This window comes from Cavia porcellus, unplaced genomic scaffold (genome assembly GCF_034190915.1).
Source record: "Cavia porcellus strain 051 isolate PalLab524CR breed Dunkin Hartley unplaced genomic scaffold, mCavPor4.1 scaffold_1, whole genome shotgun sequence".
In the NCBI taxonomy this organism is placed as follows: domain Eukaryota; kingdom Metazoa; phylum Chordata; class Mammalia; order Rodentia; family Caviidae; genus Cavia; species Cavia porcellus.
Window position 1 is genome coordinate 131,638,525 of NW_026947484.1, and position 16,051 is coordinate 131,654,575.

Consider the following 16,051-nt stretch of genomic DNA (forward strand, 5'->3'; position numbering starts at 1 on the left):
TTCAAAAAGACAAAAAAAGTCTTAAAAAAGTACAAGTGATGATGGTTACCCAAGGATGAGACTTGGGAAAGCACAGAGAGTAGTGACTACTATCAGTAGCAGGACTGATAATGTTAGGAGTCACGAGGCACAGCTGTAACCAAGAGGGGGGCAGTTTAGAGGGAGTCTCCAATCAGAATAGCAATAATGGACCTTTATTCCAGACCATATGGCTAGATAAGGAAAATTAACAGTGTACTTTTCACCTCAACTATTTCTTGCTGACTAGAGAAAAGGATTGTTGAAGTTTCAGGTGAAGGAGAAGAGCCAATTGATGCAGTCTTTGGCAACTGACTGTGAAATGACTGCAGTCATCTTGGTGAGAAATCTTTGAAACAGATTGATTGGGCATGGCAATAATAAATAAATGAGTACAGAAAGGAGGACAGGAAAAACCCAAGGTAGCATGGCAGACTTGCATGAACTCCATGAACTGCAGTGAGTTCCAAGACATTTGTTGTACTGTGTGGATGTTGATGTCTATTTCCTGCAGAACTTCAAATATATTATCATGATTATCTGGAATAAAAGTACAACATAATACATGGAGCCATTATATATGTGCCCTCTTTTTTGGTGGCAATAAATCTCAGGCACTTTTATCATTTTATCATTGGTTCCATCTACATGATTACTGGGAGACTGGAAGTAAACAAACTTTACCAAGAGACTAAAGCAACTATGACTGATGTATGAGCACCAGAATGGATGCATATTGGGAAAAGAGTCCTTTCCAGACACTGTTCTTAAGGGATGGAATAGAAATTGTAACCAGCTGACTTTTAGACATGTCTAAATATATCACTGTCAACAAGGGTCAGTTATTGGGAGCCTCTTTTTATGATGAGCCTAAATTATGATTACTTTGACATGTTTTTGATTATACTATACCTGTTCAGTGGATGTTCAAGACCAAGTTAAAGTGCAATTTGTATTAATCAAAATTAATCTTGTGTTAATCTATCAGGATCCATCAAGGTTCCTTAGGCATTACTTTTGGAGCCATGTGTAGAGTCTCTCAGCTTCTCCACCAGTGTCAGCTGCCAGGGTGGGTCATGGTCTCATTTGATCATGTAACTTTCTCTAGAAACAAGGCTGGTGATTTTCCTTTCAGCACACAATCTTGGTTACTTATCTCTCATTGCTGGAACAAAATATCCAACATCCAAAATGAAAGAAGGAAAAGTTTATTTAGCTTCCTGATTGTGAAAGTTTCAGTCAGCTGACTCCAAGGCAGGGTGCTATGGCAGAGCCAACATTTCAAGGCAGCATCCAGCAAAAGCAGCCAGAGAAAAAGGGGGTGCAGTGTGTTGTAGGTAGGGGTTGTGCAGAGAATAATTAGAATCAGGACATGGATTTTATATTATTTTTTATAATGGTCACTGGGAGTTAACACAAGAAAATGCAGGAAATCTACCCAAAACACCAAAAACATACAATACTTAGTCAAGGCTTAAATTCCACAACAATGTTTCACATGAGTCCAGATGAAAACCCAGAGCTCATGACAATGCCTCCCACAAGTACTGGAGGCCCAGAGCCCATGAGAAGGACTCACACCAGTCTTTTTTACAGATCCATGCCAGGAAGTCCCAAGGGTCAGTGATGGAAACTAGGAAGTCTATGCCAGCAGGATGAAAGAACTATGCTGGTAGGATGAGGGTTCTACACTGGAGCCAAGAAGTCACATTCACAACAAAGACCAGGGCTGTGCTGAAAAGCACCACAGCCATCCTCAGTGACACAGAGGCCCCAAGCTCCTCCAATGACAAGCACAGTCAGGTACATGCCAGAAAGCCAGCATGACGAGTTCATCCTGGAGACCAAGCAGCACATGGCTTCCTCTCTGGAACCAGGAAGCAAATGCTCGATGTGAGAACCAAAGCTTTTCCAGGAAAAACAATGACTCCAACAGCAACTTGTAGGAAAACCCAAAATGCTTCAGTGCTCAATGTAACAATGCAATAATGCCTTCCTTCTCCTTCTCCACCTCTCTATTTATGCTGGCAACTTTCCTCAGATAGAGGATCTATGCTCAATGCCATGCTGATGTAATCCGTCTGGCATTAAGTTGACCACAAGTTCTTAATCTATAACAAAGCATAAGCCTCTTTTTCTCCCTTATATTGTATACAGGCCATCCTCATCCCCCAGGCCTGATATGGTACTCATAAAATCTCTGTGGCCTCCTCTCGCACAGGATGAGGATATTTACAAAGGATCCTGGCTCCCTGCTGAATCTCTTAAAATTCTAAACTTCTCAAGTTGACACAATGTATCAACCATAGCACACACCATACATTGGTTGACTCCTTCCCACTGGGGTTCAACAATATCACTATTCAAGAGGTTGAGAAATACACCAAAATTCCAATTGAAAAGTGTCCCTTCATTTTCTGGGTCCCTGTGGATCCTGGAGGGCCAGGAACAAAATAATGACAGTCTGCTTAGTCCAGTTACCATTGTAGCTTTGGTCTCCGAATATCAGGAGATAAAATATCTCATTTAAATATCAAGTACCATCTTTTAATCCGGGAAACTTGAGCTGCCTGACGTGAGTTCCAACATATCTGTGTTGAACCAGGGAGAGTTTAAGATCACCACTCCCAGTGGTGAAGCAACCCCCCCCAGCTCCCAGGCACACTAGACTGGGCTCTGCAGGTTTCCAGGCCTGGCTGGGCCATGCCCAGTAACCTACTTTTAATCCGGGGAAGTGGAGTTGCCTGAGGTGAGTTTCAGCACATGAGTGCAGGCCCAGGGAGAGCTTAAGATTATTGCTCCCAGTGGGTAAATGCCCACCCAGCTTCCAGCCACACTATACTAGGTTTGGGAGGTTTCTCAGGCTGGATTAGATAATGCCCAATGACCTTCTTCATTCATGGGAGCTGACGGCACATGAAGTGAGTTCTAGCACAGTAATGCTAGTCCAAGAACAGCTTTGGACCATCACTCACAGTGTGTAGGAGCATACCCAGCTTCCTGGAACACTGGAGGTGGCACAGGAGGTTCTGTGGGAATGACTGGACCATGCTCAGCAACTTCTATTCAGTCCCAGGAGCCAAGAGCATATGAGGTGATTTCCAACATGCCCAGGGGAAGCTTTGAAACATGGAAATATAGGAAAATGACAAGAAGAAAGACCAAAATGCAATCTCAAACCTACAGCCCATTCCAAGAAAGCCTAGAAGCATGTACATAGAAGAAAATACAAGCCATACATCTGAAATGCTTGAAATAACATCAACTGAAATAAAGAAGGAATTCTGGGAACCTATAAAAGAATGCAAATCAGAAATAGTCTCCCAGATAAAAGAAGAAATGATAAAAGTAAAGAAAGAAATGCTGAACACATCTAAAAAAGACACAGTTTAAAAACTGGAGGAACAAGGCAAAAAGGTGGAATTACTGAATGAACACTATAAGAAACAAACAGTATGTATGAAGCAGATTCAAAGAGATATACAGGAAATCAAAAATTCCATTGAAAGTTGGCAAAACTGCCTCAATGAAAGTGAAGATAGAATTTCAGACCTCGAAGACAAGATTGCAGCTAGTAAACAGGAAAGGCAACACCTTTAAAAAAAACCTAGGAATCAGGAAATAATTCAATAGCTGCAAGATGATGCAAAGAAAAACAACATAAGATTCATAGGGATAAATGAAAAAGAAGGGGACAACACAAATTGTATTGAGGCTATTTACAGATGTAATAGCTGAAAATTTCCCAAACATGAGAATGGAAACTGACATTCAGATTAGTGAATCCTTCATGAAACAGGAACCCAAAAAACATCTTTGGTCCCATTATCAAAGGTAAGGTGGTTGAGTGTGTTGGTAGTTGTGGTTGTATCTGCTAATCTATTCCATTGATCTTCAGATCTGTTTTTATTTCAGTACCATGTGATTTTATTACAGTAGCTTTGTAGTATAGCTTCAAGTCAGGGATTGTGATGCCTCCTGTTTTGCCATTGCTGCTTAGAATTGCCTTTGCTATTGTAGGTCTCTTCTGGTTCCAGATGAATGAAAAGGAGTAATTTTTAGGAGTGATTTCTCTAGATCTATGAGGTATGTTAATGGTATTTTCATTGGGATTGCCTTGAATCTGTATAACAGTTTTGGGACAATGGCCATTTTCACAATATTTATTCTTCCTATCCATGAATAAGGAATGTATTTCCATTTTCTGAGATCCTCCTTAATTTCTTTGTTAAGGATATTATAATTTTCCTTGTATAGATCTTTTACTTCTTTCATGAGATTAATTGCTATTTCTTTCTTTTTTTTTTGGATGCTAGTGTGAAGGGTATAGCCTCTTATTTCTATCTCATTGATTTTGCTGTTAGTGTATAAGAATGCTGTTGATTTCTGAGCATTGACTTTGTATCCAGCTACACTGCTGAATTGATTTATTATATCTAGGAGTCTTTCAATGTAGTTTTTAGGGTCTTCTATGTAGAGTGGCATGTCATCTGCAAATAATGATAATTTGACTTCCTCTTTTCCTATCTTTACTCCTTTTATTTTTCTGTCTTGTCTAATTGCTCTGGCCTGTATTTCCAGTACTATGTTGAATAGGAGTAGTGATAAAGGACATCCTTGTCTTGTGCCTGATTTTAACGTAAGGGCTTTTAATTTTTGACCATTTAATGTGATGCTGGCTGTTGGTTTGTCATAGATGCCCTTAATTGCATTGAGGTAAAGACCATCTATTCCAATTTTTGTAAGGTTTTTATCATTAATATGTGTTGCATCTTATCAAAAGCTTTTTATGCCTCTGTAGAAATGATCATGTGGTTCTTATTTTTGGATTTCTTGATATGGTTGGTTACATTTATTGATTATCCTATGTTGAACCATCCCTGCATACCTGGGATGAATTCACTTGATTGTGGTGTATAATCTTCTTGATGATTTGCTGCATCCTTTTGCCAACATTTTAATGAGAATTTTTGCATTTATGTTCGTTAGAGAGATTGGCCTGTAGTTCTTTTTTGTGTCTGGGTCTTTCTGAGATTTTGGTGCTAGAGTAATATTTGTTTTCAGGAATGTCTTAGGAAGAGTTGCTTCCCTTTCTACTTCATTGAAGAGTTTGAGGAGTGTTGATATTAAGTCTTCTGTGTATTTCTTGTAGAAATCTACCGTGAATCCGTCTGGGCCTGAGCTCTTCCTTGTTGGTAAGGACTTAATTATATTTTCAATTTCATTAATATAAATTGAGTTATTCATCAGTTTTACACCTCTTGACCCAGATTTGGTAGTTCATATGTTTCTAGGAATCTGTCCATTTCTTCTGTGTTATGGAACCTATCAGAGTAGAGGGTTTTGAAATAGGTGTTGATGATATTCTGTGTTTCCACAGAGTCTGTAGTGATTTCCTCTTTTTTCATTCCTTATTGCATGAATTTGAGCCTTTTCTTTCCTTTTAAAAATTAGGTTGGCTGGGGGCTTATTATTTTATTTATTCTTTCAAGGAACCAACTCTTTGATTCATTGATTCCTTGGATTGTTTTCTTAGTCTTTATTGTGTTAATTTCTGCTCTGATTTTTATAACTTCCTCCCTTCTTTTGGCTTTGGACTTGATTTGCTTTTCTTTTTCTAGATATTTGAGGTGTAGCATCAGGTTGTTTATGTGTGTCTGTTCTGTTTTCCTGATGTGGGAACTCAGTGCGATAAATTTTCCTCTGAAGACCACTTTCATTGCATCCCACAGATTTTGGTAAGTTGCTTTTGTATTTTTGCTTGCTTGTAGATATTGTGTAATTTCTTCTTTAATTTCCCCTGTGACCCACTGATTCCACAAAAGTGTATTATTAAATTTCCATGTGTTTGTGGGGTTTTTGCAGTTTTTTATAATTAATTTCTAGATTCATGGTACTATGGTCTAATAACTTGCATGGGATAATTTCAAATCATTTGCATTTACATAAATATGTTCTATGGGCTAGTATATGGTCTATTTTAGAGAATGTCCCATATACTGCTAAGAATGTATATTGTGATTTTTTTCTGAATAATGTATATTCTCAACACTCTGTATACATCTATCAAGTCCATTTGTTCACAGGTGTGATTCAGTTCTGTTATTTCTTTGCTGATTTTCTGTCTGGTTGATCTGTCCCTTGGTGTCAATGGTGTGTTAATGTCTCCTGTTATAATTGTGTTATTGCTTATTTGATTTTTCACTTCTGTTAATGCTTGCTTTGTATAGTTGGGTGATCTTTAAGATTGTTATCTCTTCCTCTTCAAATTTTCCCCTAACTAGTATGTAGTGACCTTTTTTATCTCTTTGGATCATTCTTGGTTTGAAGTTCATATTGTCTGCAGACAGAATAAATACCCTTGATTTGGGGGGTTCCTATTTCATGAAGTATTATTTTCCATCCTTTGAGTTTAGGTCTATGAGTTTCCTTTGAGTTAGATGGGATTCTTTTTTTAATTTTATTTAAAAGGAAAAAGAGAAAAAGCAAAAACAAAACAAAGCAGTGTAAGGGTACAAGTAATACAGAACTACAAAAAAAAACAGTAACAAATCACCAGTTAATAGATTACATATTATCATCTTAGAGATAGTTGCTCAAGTCACAGTATCAAAGCATACAAAGTGGACACTCAAACAGTGAGGCTGCAAACAGTTGTGTTCAATGATCCAACCAAAAAGATTAATATGGTCAGCTATTTAACATCCCTAAACACACTTGCTGTTGTATCTTTTAGAGCACTTTTTTCCCCTCTCTTTTTTACAACAAAATTTACACATTTTGGGGTTTATTACTCCTTAGATCTTATTACTTTTGGTGGGGGGGGAGAATAATGTCAAATATGGCAAAACAAAGCTGTCAGTCAAAACCAAGAATAGACATAGCACATGATGTAAAACAGAGTACAAGGTTATCAACAATGGTTATCAACAATGTCTCTTGTTTCCTTAAAAAGAATTGTCTATCTCATTAGATATTATAAAGTTGAACAAAACAGTAGAGAACAAGACCAATAAAACTTATGCATTGTAAACATTATAGGACTTCCAAAGGTGACAATATTCAAACCAGAATGGGCATCTTAGTGAATCTTATTGCCTTCAAAGTAGTTGCCTATACCCTAAAACTTGATACTATCATACAGAATGGAACAGAGTCTAATCAGTCAAAACAAGATAGTGGGAGTATTACAGGCTTTCAAAACAAGTTAATAGGAAATCAAAAAAAGTTACTATTATATATCCTGATAATTTTTTTAAATTTTTCCCCTTAATTTAAAAAAACCATAAAAAATAACTAAATAATTTTTTTAATGAATAAGGGAGAGATTGAGATAAAACAGGACATAACAATATAAGAATACAGGTGAAAGCAAGACTGCTTCAGCAACCTAGTGCTTCACCACCAAATAAACTGACTTAATAGTAGTTACCATAGTGTCTGTCTTTTTCCTTGAAATATTTGAATAAAACTTCATATACTATAGCTTCAAATGTTTCCATATCAAGAAGCCCAGAATAAAGCCTTCCCAATTAATAAGTGAAAACTTTATAAGGCTTCAAGGCCACATAATGGGGAATCATGATTACTATATATTTTTATATATTTGAATCATTACTTACATTAGGGAAACTATTCGGTGTTCACACATGTGAGATTGATTTATTTCACTTATGAGTATGGTCTCAAGCTGCGCCCATTTATTGATAAATATCTCAATGTGATCCTTCTTTATAGCTGAATAATACTCCATTGTATAGAAATACCATTAGTTTTTTAATCCATTCCTCAGTTGATGGACACTTGGGTTGTTTCCAAGATCTGGCAATTACAAATTGTGCTGCTATAAACATAGGTGCACATATATCACTATGGTATGATGCTTTCAGTTTCTGCGAATATGCCTAGAAGTGGAATAGCTGGAATAAATGGGACTTCCAATCCCAGCTTTTTGAGAAATCTCCAGACTGACCTCCACAAAGGTTGCACCAGTCTACACTCCCACCAACAGTGTAGGAGAGTTCCTTTTTCCACACAGCCTCTCCAACATTTGTTGTTGTTGGTTTTCTTGATCCTGGCCATTCTTTCAGGAGTGAGATGGTATCTCAGTGTGGTTTTAATTTGCATTTCTCTAATGACCAATGATGATGAGCATTTTTTCATGTATTTATTTGCCATTTGTATTTCTTCATCTGAGAAGTGCATATTCATCTGAGATGCCCATTTTTGGATTGGATCTTTGAATTTTGGGGATCTGAGTTTTTTTTTAATTCTTTATATGTTTTAGACAAGAGTCCCTTGTCTGAGAAAGAGTTCACTAAAATCTTTTCCAAGTTTATGGGTTTTCTTTTCACTTTGGTGGGGATTTCTTTTGACATGCAGAAACTTTTTAATAAGAAGTGGTCCCAGTTATTGATTCTGGGAAGTATTTCCCATGCAGTTTGAGTCCTGTTCATAAATTCTCTACCTACTCCTATGTCTTCAAGGTTTCTACCGAATTTGTCTTCCAATAGGTTTAGTGTTTCTGTTTTAATATTCAAATCTTTGACCCATTTAGATTTTAATTTAGTACATGGTGATAGACATGGGTCTAGCTTTAGTTTTCAGCAAATGGAGAGCCAGTTTTTCCAGCACCATTTATTAAAGAGACTGTCGTGTTTCCAGTGAACCTGCTTGGGCGCTTTATCAAAGATAAGGTGGTTGAGTGTGTTTATAGTTGTGGTTGTATCTTCTAATCTAGTCCATTGGTCTTTGGCTCTGTTTTGATTCCAGTACCATGTTGATTTTACTACTGTTGCTTTGTAGTATAACTTCAAGTCAGGGATTGTGATGTCTCCTACCTTGCCTTTGCTGCTTAGAATTGCCTTTGCTATTCTAGGTTTCTTCTGGTTCCAGATGAATTTTAGGAATGATTTCTCTAGATCTATAAGGTATGTTGATGGTATTTTTATTGGGATTGCATTGAATCTGTATAACAGTTTTGGGAGAATGGCAATTTTCACAACATTTGTTCTTCCTATCCATGAGCAAGGGATGTCTTTCCATTTTGTGAGATCATCTTCAATTTCTTTTCTCAGTGTATTCTAATTTTCACTGTATAGGTTTTTCACTTCTTTCATAAGAGTAATTCCTAAATATTTCATTTTTTTGCTTGCTAATGTGAAGAGTGTAGTTTCTCTTATTTCCTTCTCTGTGATTTTGTTGTTCGTGTATAAGAATGCTATTGATTTCTGAGTATTGATTTTGTATCCAGCCACATTACTGAATTTATTTATTGTATCTAAGAGTCTTTCAATGGAGTTTAGGGGGTCTGCTATGTACAGTATCATGTCATCTGCAAACAAAGATAATTTAACTTCTTCTTTTCCTATCTTTACCCCTTTTATTTCTCTTTCTTATCTAATTGCTCTGGCTAGTACTTCCAGTACTATATTAAATAGGAGTGGTGATAAAGGACATCCTTGTCTTGTGCCTGATTTTAAAGTAAAGGCTTTCAATTTTTGGCCATTTAGTATGATGCTGGCTGTTGGTTTGTCATAAATGGCCTTTATTATATTGAGGTAAAGATCATCTATTCCAATTTTCTGTAAAGTTCTTATCATGAATAAATGTTGGACCTTATCGAAGGCTTTTTCTGCATCTATAGAAATGATCATGTGATTCTTACTTTTGGCTTTATTGATATGGCAGATTACACTTATTGATTTACGTATGTTGAACCATCCTTGCATTCCTGGGATGAATCCCACTTGGTCATGGTGTATAATCTTCTTGATGATTTGCTGCATCCTATTTGCCAATATTTTATTGAGGATTTTTGTATCTGTATTCATTAGGGATATCGGTCTATATTTCTCTTTTTTAGTGGGCCTTTCTCATGTTTTGGTATAAGAGTAATATTTGCTTCCAGGAATAATTTAGGAAGGATTACTTCCCTTTCAATTTCATTGAATAGTTTGAGGAGTGTCAGCATTAGGTCTTTTTTGTATTTCTTGTAGAATTTTGCAGTGATTCTGTCTGGGCCTGGATCTTTTTTGTACATAAGGACTTAATTACGTTTTCAATTTCATTGATAGAGATTGGGTTATTCAGCAGTTTTACACCTTCTTGGTCTAGCTTTGGTACTTCATATGTTTCTAGGAATCTGTCTATTTCTTCTGTGTTATCAAACCTTTAAGAGTAGAGGTTTTCGAAATAGGTGTTGATGATCTTCTGTATTTCTATTGGGTCTGTAGTGATTTCACCTTTTTCATTTCTTATTATATGAATTTAAGCTTTTTCTTCCCTTTTTAAAATAAGATTGGCTAGGGGCTTATCGATTTTATTTATTCTTTCAAAGAACCAACTCTTTGATTCGTTGATTCTTTGGATTGTTTTCTTAGTCTCTATTGCATTGATTTCTGCTCTGATTTTTATAATTTCCTCTCTTCTTTTGGCTTTGGGCTTGACTTGCTCTTCTTTTTCCAGTTGTTTGAGGTGTAGGATCCAGTTATTTATTTGTATTCGTTCTGTTTTCCTGATGTGGGAACTCAGTGCAATAAATTTTCCTCTGAGGACAGCTCTCATTGCATCCCACAAATTCCTGTAAGTTGTATCTGCATTTTCATTTTCTTTTAGGTATTGTTTAATTTCTTCCTTAATTTCTTCTGTGACCCACTGATTACTCAAGAGTGTGTTATTCAGTTTCCATGTGATTGTGGGATTTTTGCAGTATCTTTTATCATTAATTTCTAATTTCAGAGCGCTATGATCCGATAACATGCAAGGGATGATTTCAACTCTTTTGCATTTGTTTAAATATGTCCTGTGAGCTAATATATGTTCTGTTTTAGAGAATGATCCATGTACTGCTGAGATGAATGTGTATTCTGATGTTGTTGGGTGGAACATTCTGTATATGTCTATCAAATCCATTTGTTCGCAGGTGTGATTCAGTTCTGTTATTTCTTTGCTCATTTTTTGTCTGGTTGATCTGTCCCTTGGTGTCAATGGCATATTAAGGTCTTCTGTTACAATTGTGTTACTAATAATTTGAGTTTTCATTTCTGTTAATAGTTGTTTTGTATAACTGGCTGCTCTGGAGTTTGGTGCATATATATTTGAGATAGTTATCTCTTCCTCTTGGAGTTTTCCCCTAACGAGTATGTAGAGACCTTCTTTGTCCTTTATGGTCATTGTTGGTTTAAAGTTCACGTTGTCTGCAAACAGAATGGCTACACCTGCTTTTTTTTTGGATTCGTGCTGCATGTTTTCCATCCTTTGACTTTCAGTCTGTGAGTATCCTTCTGGTTTAGGTGGGTTTCCTGTAAACAGCATATGGTTGGATTTTGTTTCTTGATCCATTCTGCTAGTCTGTTCCTTTTGATTGGTGCATTGAGACCTTTTACATTAATTGTTATTACTGTTAAAAGCTGGTATATTGTTGACATATTATCTCTCTGCTGTTGCATGTTTATCTTTCTGTTCTCTTTAATTATCTGCTTTGCTTAGTGGTTTTTTCCTTTGTGTATCTAAACTGTCTTTCAATGTTTTTTGCAGGGTTGGTTTGGTGTTCATGAAGTTCTTGAGCTGTTCTTTGTCTTATAAGTATCGTATTTCACCATCAATTTTGAATGATAGTTTTGCAGGATACATCAGTCTAGGTTGGAAATCATTTTGCTTTAAGATTTGGAATATTTCACTCCATGCTCTTGACTTTATTGTTTGTGCTGAGAAGTCTGCTGTGATTCTGATAGGTTTTCCTTTATAAGTGATCTGTCTTTTCTCTCTGACAGCTTTTAATACTCTATTTTTGTGTTGGATTTCTGGGATGGTGATTATTATATGTCTGGGTGTAGTTTTATTTTGGTTATGACTATTTGGAGTTCTATATGCTTCACTGATCCTGATGTTGGTTTCTGATCTCATGCTTGGGAAATTTTCAGCTATTATTTCTCTAAATATCCTCTTGACATCCTTTATGCTGTCTCCTTCTTTTTCATTAATCCCTATCATTCTTATGTTATTTTTCTTTGCATCGTCTTGCAGTTGTTGAATTGTTGTTTCCTGATTCCATGTTATTTTTAAAAGATCTTTCCTTTCCTGTTCACTAGTGCAATCCTGTCTTCAAGGTCTGAAATTCTATCTTCACTTTCATTGAGGCGGTTTTTACAACTTTCAGTGAAGTTTTTTTATTTCCTGTATATCTCTGTGCATCAGCATTATGTATTTCTGTTTGTTTCTTATATTGCTCCCTAGGGATTCTATCTTTTTGTTTAGTTCCTCCAATTTTTTACCTGTGTTTTCTTTAGATATATTCAGAATCTCTTTCATTTCTTTTATCATTTCTTCTTTTACCTGGGATATTATTTTGAGTTTGAATTTCTTTCAAGCTTCCTGGAGTTGCTTGCTAATTCCAGTAGCTATTGTGTCCAATATTTGAGGTGAATGGCATATATTTTCTTCTATATACATTGCTCCTAGGGTTTCCTGAGATGGGCTGGAGGTTTGAGGTTGTAATTTGCTCTTTTGCTTTGTCATTTTTCTATATTTCTGTGTTTCAAGTGTTATTTGAAAGCTTCCTCATGGTCTGTTGGAAATCCCCTTCTATGTTTGCAGCTCCTGAGACTCTGGCACCCCGTTACCCCAAGCCACTGGGCTTGCAGAACCAATGGCCCTCTTCTGCCTGTTAAGAACTCCATAGTTCCAGATAAGCTGGGCTTCAGGGACACTGTGTGCCCACCTGCTTGTTGGAAGCTCCACAGCCCTCCAAGCACAGCCGAGATGGGGAGGCGGATGTAGACGCCTCAAACCCACCTCTCCACTTCACTGCACCCAGAAGCCTGGAGGGACCTGAACAGTCTGGGCTTTGGGCAGAGTGCACTGAGCACTCACCACAGGCTGTGGGGCCTCTGGAACCTGCGATGCTCCCCTGCCCACTGAGACATCCACAGTCCTCCAGACACATGGGGAGGCAGATGCAGGCATCCAGATCCGCCCAGCCCCTCCTGTGCACACTGATGGTGAGGCACCGGAGTCCCAAACAGGCTGGGCTCTGGGCATAGCATGCACCAGCCCACCAATTGGAAGCTCCAGAGTTCTCCAAGCGCAGCCAGGATGGGGAGGTGGATGCAGATTCCTCAAACCCACTTCTCCACTTCACTCCACCCAGAAGCCTGGAGGGTCCCGAACAGTCTGGGCTTTGGGCAGAGTGTGCTGAGCACTTACCACAGGCCGTGGGGCCTCTGGAACCTGCAATGCTCCCCTGCCCACTGAGACATGCACAGTCCCCCAGACACACGGGGAGGCAGATGCAGGTGCCCCAGATCCAGCCAGCCCCTCCTCTGCACACTGATGGCGAGGCACGGGAATCCCAAACAGGCTGGGCTCCCTAGATGGGATTCTTGTAGACAGCATATGTTTGGATGTTGTTTCTAGATCCATTCTGCCAGTCTGTTTCTTTTAATTGGTGAATTGAGACCATTTACGTTAATGGTGATAACTGTTATATATTGGTTTATTGTTGACATGTTATCTTCCTGCTGTTGCATCTTTATCTTTCCATTCTGTTTGTCTGCTTTGCTTAGTGGTTTTTTCATATGTGTATCTAGACTGTCTTTCAGTATTCTTTGCAGAGTTGGTTTGGTGATCATGAAGTTCTTCAGCTGTTCTTTGCCATGGATGTATCTAGTTTCTCCATTCATTCTGAAGGACAGTTTTGCATGGTAGATCATTCTGGGTTGGAAGTCATTTTCCTTTAAAATTTGAAATTCTTCACTCCATGCTCTTCTTGACTTCATTGTTTGTGTTGAGAAGTCTGCTGTAATTCTGATAGGTTTTCCTTTATTGGTGATCTGTTTTTTCTCTCTAACAGCTTTTAATATTCTATTCCTATGTTGGATTTCTGGGATGGTGATTATTATATATGTGGGTGTAGTTATATATTGGTTATGCCTATTTGGAGTTCTATATGCTTCACTAATCTGAATGTCAGTTTCCATTCTCATGTTTGGGAAATTTTCAGCTATTATTTCTGTAAATAGCCTCAATACAATTTGTGTTGTTCCCTTCTTTTTCATTTATCCCTATGAATCTTATGTTGTTTTCCTTTGCATCATCTTGCAGCTGTTGAATTATTTCCTGATTCCTAGATTTTTTTTAAAGATGTTGTTCACTTTCCTGTTCACTAGCTGCAATCCTGTCTTCGAGCTCTGAAATTCTATCTTCACGTTCATTGAGGCAGTTTTACCAACTTTCAATGGAATTTTTGATTTCCTGTATATCTCTTGGAATGTGCTTCATGTATTGTGTTTGTTTCTTATATTGGTCATCCTGGGATTGTATCTTTTTGCTTTTTCCCTCTAACTTTTTAACTGTGTCTTCTTTAGATGTGTTCAGCATTTCTTTCTTTACTTTTATGATTTCTTCTTTTACTTGGGAGATTATTTCTAATTTGAGTTGCTTTAAAGCTTCCTGGATTTTTTCCTTTATTTTAGTTGCTATTGTTTCAGGTATTTCAGGTGTATGGCATATATTTTCTTCTATGTACACAGCTTCTAGGCCTTCTTGGGATAGGCTGTAGGTCTGAGATTGCATTTTGGTCTTTCTTCTTGTCATTTTCCTATATTTCCATGTTTCAAGTGATGTGCCAAAGCTTCCCATGGGCATGTTGGAAATCACCTCCTGTGCTCTTGGCTCCTGGGACTGAATAGAATTTGCTGAGCGTGGTCCAGTCATTCCCACAGGACCTCTTGTGCCACCTCCAGTATTCCAGGAAGCTGAACAGGCTCCTAACCACTGGGAGTGATGGTCCAAAACTCTCCCTGAACTAGCTTCTGTGCTCTGGAACTCACCTCTTGTGCCCTCATCTCTCTGGATTGAAAGAAAGTCATAGGTTGGTCAAGTCAGGGCTACAAAACCTCTTGAGCTTAGTCCAGTGTTTCAGGAATGTGGATGGGCCCCTTACCATAGGTAGTAATGTTCTTAAACTCTCCTCAGGCAAGTGTCAGTGCATTGGAACTCACCTAGTGCAGTCTCATCTTCTAGGTTTGAAAGGTCGCAGGGCATGATCCAGTCAGGTCCATGAAACCTCAAAAACATAATCCAGTGTTTCAGGAAGATGGGTGGGCACCTAACCACTGGGAGAGAGGGTCTTAAGTTCTCCCCAGGCCAGCACCAATGTGCTGGAACTCTGTATAAACTTATTCTTACATCTATGATGGAAAACAAACAAAACCAACAACTTTTCCAAATACTACTTTCAAAACCAACATAGTAAACTTGATTTTCTTTAGAATGCTGTTTTTTACACTATTAAATCAAAACTAAGACCCATTTATAGATAGATAGATAGATAGATAGATAGATAGATAGATAGATAGATATAAATAATGGAAGCTACTGAGCTTTGTCTTCTGGACAAGAATGTCATCTTAGTCTCTCTTCATAAAAAGCAATTACAGTTTAAAGATATTTCATATTTGCCTCTTTTGCCAGCACCAAGTCAGCCTCATCTCAATCCTCTCACTTTTTTTTTATTTAAAGAAAAGGAAACAAAAAAATACATGGAGATAAAAAAAGGGTAGAAATAATACAAACTTACAGAAAAACAAATGGTAAGAAATTGCTGGTTGATAAGTTACACATTGTCATCTTAGAAATAGCTGTTCATGTTATAGAATTAAAGTATTTAGAATGACATTCAAAAAGTGACACTACAAACCGTTCTGCTCTATGATCGAACAAAAGCTCAGTAATATGGTTATCACTCCTACACATTTGTTTTACATCTCAAAGAGGGTAAGGTTAAACATATCAAAACAGAACAAAAAATTTTAAAAAACAATTTAAAGAAATACAGATTTCAAAGCAAGTCCACTGGAGATCTTCATTGTCTATCTAACTGTCTCTAGTTTCTTACAAATAGTTGTCCCCATTTTCACCCACTTTATATACTTATTACATATTATAGAACTAATCAAATCATTGGAGGCTTTTAAGGTCCTCAAGTTCCAAGGGAAGACAATAGTAACTACCATCGCATCTCTCATTCTCT